Genomic DNA, 10295 nt, shown 5'->3' on the forward strand with positions numbered 1-10295 from the left:
GCCGGATAAACCGGTGAGAATATACTCCCAGTATAAATCAACGAAACATGCAATCATATAAACAATATAAAGCATGTAATCAGGTAACAAATATATGTAACAAAGTCTGAAACATAATCAATATCAAACTGTCGACAATACTCGTAGCTACATCATTCAGACTAGACACAATCCTAGTCTAGGGATCCCGATTCCAGAAGTTGGCATGCGTATATCGACTAGCAGTAATAGAAAAGACTCCAGTTCTATCCACGCCGATATGATATCGATCAACAGTAATAGAAAAGACTCCAGTTCAATCCACATCGATATGGTGTCGATTACCAGTAATAGAGGAAGCTATCATTCTATCCACATCAATATAGTACCGATTAACAGTAATAGAAGCAACTCTAATTCTATCCACATTGATACAATACTGATTAACATTAATAGAAAAAGCCACTATCCTATCCACATCGATAGCCAAACATCCAGTGACAGTCTTTGGCACAACCGCCAATACACCATCTTATGACATCGTGCAATGTGCCCGTGGTGATCCCACCACTAACGGCACTTCTGTCATAAGATTACTCTTCTAATACCTGTAATCTATAACTCAAGAAAACAAGTATATCATCAATCAATGCAAATATCAATGCAATAAAGTAAAGTATGTGATTTAGGGAAACCCAAGTCTAAACCGACTCAAGTCCATCTCCCAATACCACATTGACTTATACCTTTCTTTCGTCAGTTCCTGGCTCAGTCGAAGTCCTGAACTCACAGCCTGTCTGGCAATGACAATATCAATATTTCATTCTCAATTCAACTCTGAATCCGATTAATCTGAATTAATTCCAATCAGCGGCACATTGGTACAATCTCAGTATTCTCGTCAATACCATATCACCAGATATTAATTACAAATCATAACCCATATCCGATATAATTTGTAATCAATCTATAATCAACATCTATTCAATTCTCAATCAATATAATCAGAAAATCATAACTATTCCAGAATCAATCTGTTTTCTGATCTGACTTCGATTCTACGATGTCTAACATGTCCAGAACACCATATATGAATTATATCAAATTCCTACAATATCATAATTTCAAATTATAATAAAACTCAATGAAACTTACGTCCAGTTGTAGCTCGTGTCGAGAGGAGTACGGTACTGTGTCCGGATTCAAAATTTGATAACCGAATATTGTACAATCAAATTTCTAAGCAAAATTGAAACTTAAAGCTTCTATGGAGTTCTCGCTCGTTTTCTTCTCTGGAATCTGAAATTGGAGATTGTGATATATGTATCAAGTTATATGGTGGTGACAAGTGTCCCACTCAAGTCATATTTGCGATTTAGCCCCTGAACTCTACACTATTTGCAATTCATTCCTCAAAACTCTTTTTAATTCCATTTCAATCCTACTTAATTACAAAAATCGTGGAATTTAATTCATCATTCCAAAATTCGTAAATTAAATAATCTCGGATTAAAATGATATAATATCGGGCCTTACAATTCTCCCCCTCTGAGACATGATTTCGTCCTCGAAATCTCAAGTAATCATATCACAGGCAATCAAATCAGAAATAACAGAACCGAGGTAGAAAACTCACGTCAGTGGAATAACTCTGGGAACTCCTGTCTCATATCAGATTCAGTCTCCCAAGTAGCTTCTTCAAGGCCATGACGAGTCCATTGAACTTTCACAAGAGGAATCGTCTTTGTTCTGAGCTGTTTTTCTTTACGATCGATAATCCGAATTGGTTTCTCGACATAACTCAATGTCTCATCCAGCTCAGTCTCGTCTGGTTGAATAACATGTGAATCATCAGGGAGATATTTCCGCAGCATTGATACATGAAAGACATCATGTATTCCAGATAAAGAAGGCGGCAATGCTAGTCGATAGGCACGATCTCCTATCTTCTCGAGGATCTCATAAGGACCGACGTATCGTGGAGACAACTTCCATTTCTTTCCAAATCGGACAACACCCCTGAAAGGTGAAATCTTCAGGAACACTCGGTCTCCTGCCTCAAATACCAACGGTCTACGTCGAAGGTTGGCATATTTGGCTTGTCTGTCCTGGGCTGCCTTCATTTTCTTCTGAATCAATTTCACTTTTTCAGTCATATCTCTGATCATATCAGGTCCAATCTCAGGAACTTCAGAGATATCATCCCAATAAAGAGGCGATCTGCATTTTTTTCCGTACAACGCTTCAAATGGGGCCATCTCAATACTCGTTTGATAGCTATTGTTGTACGAAAACTCGCAAAATGGCAATGCATCTTGCCAATTAGTGCTAAAATCAAGCACCACAGCTCTTAACATATCTTCCAATGTCTGAATCGTCCGTTCTGACTGTCCGTCAGTCTGTGGATGATATGCGGTACTCAAATGCAATTTCGTACCGAGAGCTTGCTGCAAACTCTGCCAGAAGTGCGAAGTAAACCGAGGATCACGATCTGAAACCATCGACTTCGGCACTCCGTGCAATCTAACAACTTCCTTGACATAGATATCGGCCATCTGATTATATCGGTATGTCATTTTGTATGGAATAAAACATGCTGATTTAGTCAATCGATCAATCACTACCCAAATCGCATCATAACCTCGGGAGGATCTTGGTAACTGTGTCACAAAATCCATGGAAATGTGATCCCATTTCCATTCAGGAATGGACAAACTCTGTAGTAGTCCTCCAGGTTTCTTCCTCTCAGCTTTCACCTGTTGGCAATTCAGACACTTGGCTACAAATTCAGTAACATCAGATTTCATTTGTTTCCACCAATACTGTGTCTTTAAATCATTGTACATTTTTCTGCCACCAGGATGAATGCTAAAACGACTTTTGTGCGCTTCTGTCAGTATTCGCTGTCTCAAATCCGAAACATTCGGCACAACAAGACGATTATTCACATACAAAATACCATTTTGAACCTGGTATTCCGATCGATGTCCAGCTCTGACCATAGCAATCGACTTCTGTATATTCTGATCACCTTTCTGAGCTGCTTTAATTCTCAAAATCAGTTCTGGTTCAGCTTGAATAGTATATAATCTTATTGGTCTCCGATCTGTCTCAAATACTAATCCAGACAAACAGCAGTCTTCAATCAAATTCGAAACACCAATAGTCGACAAGGATAGTGCACATACCTTTCGACTTAGTGCATCAGCTGCTGCATTTGACTTTCCCGGATAGTATTTAATCTCACAATCAAAGTCTTTCAATAAATCTAGCCATCTCCGCTGTCTCATATTCAACTCTGATTGCGAAAACAGATATTTCAAACTTTTATGATCAGAATATATTTCGAATTTCTCACCGTACAAATAATGTCGCCATATCTTCAGTGCAAAGACTATGGCTGCCAATTCAAGATCATGAATTGGGTAACGAGATTCGTGGGATTTCAGCTGTCTCGAGGCATAAGCAATCACATGCCCCCGCTGCATCAAAACACAACCTAATCCGCGGTGAGATGCATCACAATAGACGACAAATCCACCAGTGCCTGAAGGAATCATCAACACAGGTGCACTGGTCAGCCTCTTTTTCAACTCAAGAAAACTGGATTCACAGTCTTCTGTCCACACAAATGGAGCATTCTTCTGAGTCAACTGTGTATTCGGTTTGGCAATACTCGAAAAATCTTTAATAAATCGACGATAATATCCTGCCAAACCCATAAAACTGCGTATTTCTGGTACAGATGTCGGTCTCGTCCAAGAAATCACTCCCTCAACCTTACTGGGATCAACTGATATCCCGTCTCCGGATATGATATGCCCCAGAAAAACCACCTGTTTTAACCAGAACTCGCATTTCGACAGTTTAGCATATAATTTCTCCGCCCTTAAAGTTCGCAACACAGTCCTCAGATGATCAGCATGCTCAATCATATTCTTTGAATAAATCAAGATATCATCAATGAATATGATAACAAAATCATCCAAATATTTCTGAAAGACGCGGTTCATCAATCCCATAAACACCGTCGGTGCATTCGTTAGCCCAAAAGGCATGACAATAAACTCATAGTGTCCATACCTGGTTCTGAATGCTGTCTTTGAGATATTAGAATCCCTGACTCTCAGTTGATGGTATCCAGATCTCAAGTCGATCTTGGAATACACAGATGAACCCTGCAACTGATCAAACAGATCATCAATACGAGGCAATGGATATTTATTCTTTATCGTTGCCTTATTCAGTTGCCGATAGTCGATACAAAGTCTCATCGACCCGTCCTTCTTCCTCACGAACAGTACTGGAGCACCCCAAGGAGATACACTCGGTCTAATATACCCCTTGGCCAGTAAATCCTCCAACTGTTCTTTCAACTCTTTCATTTCGATCGGTGCCATCCGGTATGGAGCTCTTGAAATCGGAATTGTTCCTGGCATTAATTCAATGCTGAAGTCTATCTCTCGAATCGGAGGCAATCCAGGAATCTCATCTGGAAAGACATCAGCAAACTCACACACCACTGGCAAGTCCGCCAATGATGGGCTCGATTTCAGTAAATCAACTAAATATACCAGGAATCCATCCGCTCCCTTCTGCAATAATCGAGTCATATTCATAGCAGATATCAAAGGAATTCTGGCACGAGAACCCTTACCATAAAATTTCCACTCCTCAGCCATTTCAGGTCTGAATCGAACTATCTTGTGGAAACAATCAACTGTAGCTCGGTACTTGGTTAACATATCGATACCGATAATACAATCAAAATCAGATAAACCAAGCACAATACAGTCTAACTCAATCGTATGCCCATCGTACTGCAGTATACTAGATTTAACAGTTTTCACTGACATCAACCCTGTCCCTAACGGAGAAGAGACAGACACTACCGCAGACAATGACTCAATAGGTAACGCATGACTCAATGCAAATCTCTCAGAAATAAAAGTATGCGATGCGCCAGTGTCAATCAGTACATATGCAGGATAACCAGAAATAAAATAGTTACCTGCCACGACATCATCAGGTGCATCCTGAGCTTGCTCCTCAGTCAAAGCAAACAATCGGGCCTGCTGTCTAGGAGGCTGGCTCGCTGTCTGGCCCCCTCGTGGCCTCTGATGTGACAGAGTAGATGGTGCTGGCTGAAAGTAATGAACGGCAGAAGATCGTCTTCCTGTCTGAGCCGCTGATCCAAACGACTCAGCTGCTTGAGATCCCTGGGCACCTCGCTGTGGACACACTCGGGCAAAGTGTCCATGCTGTTTACAGATGCGGCAGTTGCCGAACACTCCTCTGCACTGCTCTGTGGAATGCCTCCCTCCACAGGTGCTACAGTATGGTCCTGTATAACTCTGGCCCTGACTAGTCTGTCTAGAGCCACTCGAACTAGAGGAGCTACTCCCAGCTTTCTTGAATTTCTTCCCCTTAGCCTTCAGGAAGTCTTTCTTCCCACTTCCACTACCACTTTCAAATCGAAGAAATGGTGGAGGCATCTGTGAACTCGGTACTGAAGGCACAAACGAAGCCTCTTTCTGTCTTATCAATCCGGCTTCGGCTCCCATAGCTCGATTCAGAGCATCAGTGAAATTGTTTGGCCTTCCAGTGTTCACGAGGGTAAAGATTTCAGGATTTAGACCATTTATGAACTGGTCTGCAACGGCTTCATCACTCCCAGCCACATGAGGGGCAAATCGGAACAGAGTAGAGAACTTAGCCACATAATCCTCAATGTTTAACTGGCCCTGTCTCAAGTTTGCAAACTCGGCTCCCTTGTCCTTCCTATATGAAACTGGAAAGAACCGTAGATAAAATTCAGTCTTAAACACATTCCAGGTAATGGCTGTACCTCGTAATTCCAAAGCCCGTTTTGTCGTGTTCCACCATTGTTTAGCAACGTCATGCAACTGGTGTCCGATCAGTTTCACCCTCTTTTCCTCAGTATATTCCAAAGATTCGAACAACGATTCAATATCGTCCAACCAACTCTCACATTCTACGGAATTCTCCGTTCCTTTCAAAGTCGGTGGATGGAATGACTGAAATCTTTTCAGCAATTTCTCCATTGCTGTAGGTGTCACATCCATGGGAGGATTTGAGGTACTCCCCTGTTCTGGCATTCTTCTCGGAGGCATATCTGATAACCAAAAGGGTTAGCAATTCCAACAATAATCCTGTTTCAAGCCTCCTCGGATCATCTTACAGCTGATCCATTCCAATAATATACAATACCATATCAATATCAGATAATTAAGGTAGCATATATTAAAACAGGAATCATGCTAGCAATCAAAAGCAGGAAAGAAAATCAATCTACCCCGCTCACTAGCTTCTATCTCAGTCTAAGGGATCTATCGCTCTGATACCACCTGTTGTGGGGACCCGGACGCTAATCAAGTTCTTAATCATCATTGGGACTAATTAATCAATTATAAAACAGGGTCTAATTTTTTTTTTTAAAGTGCGGAACGTAGTGAAATTAAAACATATATACATATCAGTATATAAAATACAAGTCCTGTATTACAACACATTTATTCAAACTAGGGTTTGACAACTACTATCACGTGTTCAACCCTATCTCTAGTCCAAGTCCGGTGCCACCACTCTAATCATGATCTCTCTCTTCATCTCCTGGACCCTGATCCTGTCCCACCTGTTGTCAAGTACACATACAGACAAGACAACAGCCGGATAAACCGGTGAGAATATACTCCCAGTATAAATCAACGAAACATGCAATCATATAAACAATATAAAGCATGTAATCAGGTAACAGATATATGTAACAAAGTCTGAAACATAATCAATATCAAACTGTCGACAATACTCGTAGCTACATCATTCAGACTAGACACAATCCTAGTCTAGGGATCCCGATTCCAGAAGTTGGCATGCGTATATCGACTAGCAGTAATAGAAAAGACTCCAGTTCTATCCACGCCGATATGATATCGATCAACAGTAATAGAAAAGACTCCAGTTCTATCCACATCGATATGGTGTCGATTACCAGTAATAGAGGAAGCTATCATTCTATCCACATCAATATAGTACCGATTAACAGTAATAGAAGCAACTCTAATTCTATCCACATCGATATGACATCGATTAACAGTAATAGAATAGCTACTAATCTATCAACATCGATACAATAATGATTAACAGTAATAGAAAAAGCCACTATCCTATCCACATCGATAGCCAAACATCCAGTGACAGTCTTTGGCACAACCGCCAATACACCATCTTATGACATCGTGCAATGTGCCCGTGGTGATCCCACCACTAACGGCACTTCTGTCATAAGATTACTCTTCTAATACCTGTAATCTATAACTCAAGAAAACAAGTATATCATCAATCAATGCAAATATCAATGCAATAAAGTAAAGTATGTGATTTAAGGAAACCCAAGTCTAAACCGACTCAAGTCCATCTCCCAATACCACATTGACTTATACCTTTCTTTCGTCAGTTCCTGGCTCAGTCGAAGTCCTGAAATCACAGCCTGTCTGGCAATGACAATATCAATATTTCATTCTCAATTCAACTCTGAATCCGATTAATCTGAATTAATTCCAATCAGCGGCACATCAGTACAATCTAAGTATTCTCGTCAATACCATATCACCAGATATTAATTACAAATCATAACCCATATCCGATATAATTTGTAATCAATCTATAATCAACATCTATTCAATTCTCAATCAATATAATCAGAAAATCATAACTATTCCAGAATCAATCTGTTTTCTGATCTGACTTCGATTCTACGATGTCTAACATGTCCAGAACACCATATATGAATTATATCAAATTCCTACAATATCATAATTTCAAATGATAATAAAACTCAATGAAACTTACGTCCAGTTGTAGCTCGTGTCGAGAGGAGTACGGTACTGTGTCGGATTCAAAATTTGATAACCGAATATTGTACAATCAAATTTCTAAGCAAAATTGAAACTTAAAGCTTCTATGGAGTTCTCGCTCGTTTTCTTCTCTTGAATGTGAAATTGAAGATTGTGATATATGTATCAAGTTATATGGTGGTGACAAGTGTCCCACTCAAGTCATATTTGCGCTTTAGCCCCTGAACTCTACACTATTTGCAATTCAGTCCTCAAAACTCTTTTTAATTCCATTTCAATCCTACTTAATTACAAAAATCGTGGAATTTAATTCATCATTCCAAAATTCGTAAATTAAATAATCTCGGATTAAAATGATATAATATCGGGCCTTACACCGCACCAGCCGAGGAACATCACAGAAAGTTGGCGCTCGAGCGGTACTTTTCTACCGCCCAAGCGCCGCTTATTTTTGGAAATTATTATGCACGATTCTCTACCTTATTTCGGAGGTGTGGTTGATATGGTAAGGCTATTGTACGTTTTTGAAGGGAATTCAGACATCATTGAAGCTACCACAAGGAGTTTTGGGAGAGCTTTTGCGCTTGGATTGAAGATTCGACGGTTTCCGGGCATCGTTCTTCGCAGATTTCGTCACGTCTCGTATTTCTAGTTTATTTTCCTTTATTTAAACATTGTTTTGATGATTTTAATTATGAATTCTAGTAGCTAACTTTTCATATTTGTTGGGATTAAAGGGGATCCTACCCCAAAACTTTGATCTAGTTAATTTATATTTCGGTTTGTGATTTATTCTTGATTATTCTACGATTTTCATTGTGTCGTTGAGCGTAGCTAACTTTAACGACAATTTTATATCACGAGTGAGTTCGAGAGAATAACTAGTGATAGGATCGAGTGGTATAATTCGCGGATCTACAATTTACATAGAGATATGAAATTGGATACGTGCCGATAGTCATAGTCCTTAGGGTCGAAAACTAGGGGGTTTCATAAATCGAAATGCGATTCATTCTTGATAATTAATTAAAGACATTTAATTACTTCATTGAGTGAATTAGTTTGGCATAGCTCGAGAGAGTGTGTTCAATTGAATAGGAAATCCTGTCGGAAGCGTAAAACACAATCGAACGAATTAATTAATTAATAAGGGGTAGGTGAACCAGAATTCCCAACAAATTCTTTTATCATTTGAAATTTAATCAATCGATTTAGCAGTCATATTTTATCATTTAATCTTTGAACTTGTTTATTTAATTTTCTTGCATTTTAGTAGTTATAACACAACAAATCATCTTTCGTCGCTAAAGTTTTAATAACTAAAATAATAATTTTTAAATACAGTCCTCAGCGGAACGATACTCGTATTCACATAGACTATATTATTACTTGACATCGTGCACTTGCGATTATTTTTTGAGCATACAAAATCACATTTTATTGGAAAATTCACAGTGCAAGTTTTGCTCGATCAAGTTTTTGGCGCCGTTGCCGGGGACTGTTAATCTACAATTATATTTTTAGTTATTTCCTTTAGTGTATTTTATTTTTATTGAACTAACACTCCATATTTTAATTCAGATATCTCTTCCGGTGCATGCCAAAGTCACTTGACTTGGAGCTTGAGTGTGACCCTGAAATTCAAAGGACTTTACGCAGGCGAAGACAACAGCAAAGACTTAAGGAACTGATAGAGAGGCACGAACAAGAGCAGTAGGCGGAGCGCCAAAACGAGAGACGAATTGAGATGCCACGCCGCATACCCATGTTAGAGTATGCCCAGCCTTCTTTGGATGGTGCACGCCCCAGCATTGTGAGGCCGATTGTGCGGGCAAACCAATTCGAAATCAAACCAGCCATTATCCAGATGATTCAGAACACCGTCCAATTTGGAGGAACTGCTGTGGACGATCCAAACACACACACATCGCGGATTTTCTTGAGATTTGCGATACTTTTAAATTTAATGGAGTTTCTGATTATGCTGTTAGACTGCGTTTATTTCCTTTCTCTTTGCGTGATAAAGCTAAAGCTTGGTTGAATTGTTTACCTGTAGGTTCGATCGCTACATGGGAAGACATGGCGAAGGCGTTTCTCATCAAATACTTTCCTCCATCGAAGACCATGAAGCTGCGGGCAGACATCACAACATTTGCTCAGTTCGATCAAGAGTCACTATATGAGGCATGGGTGCGTTTCAAAGATCTATTACAAAGATGCCCACATCACGAGTTGCCACTTGGGTTAGTCGTTCAAACCTTTTATTACGGGTTGCTTACTCCTAACCGTACTATGATAGATGCTGCTGCGTGTGGGAACCTTTTGAGGAAGACTGCGGAAGAAGGATATGAGTTGTCGGAGGAGATGGCTGCTAGCAGCTATCACCAGGTAACTGATTTTTCTGTTATTACTGCACAACTTGACGCTCTAAACAAGAAA

General features: G+C 39.7%; 1 non-coding gene across 1 annotated transcript; it reads right to left on the minus strand.

Moving 5' to 3' along the window:
• Positions 1-9984: 9984 nt before the first annotated feature.
• On the minus strand, positions 9985-10090 carry LOC140824865 (small nucleolar RNA R71). Its single transcript, XR_012116484.1, has one exon. It is a non-coding gene; the product is annotated as a small nucleolar RNA R71 (small nucleolar RNA).
• Between the last annotated feature and the right edge of the window lie 205 nt (positions 10091-10295).

The sequence above is a fragment of the Primulina eburnea genome, chromosome 2, assembly GCF_022965805.1.
Source record: "Primulina eburnea isolate SZY01 chromosome 2, ASM2296580v1, whole genome shotgun sequence".
NCBI lineage: Eukaryota > Viridiplantae > Streptophyta > Magnoliopsida > Lamiales > Gesneriaceae > Primulina > Primulina eburnea.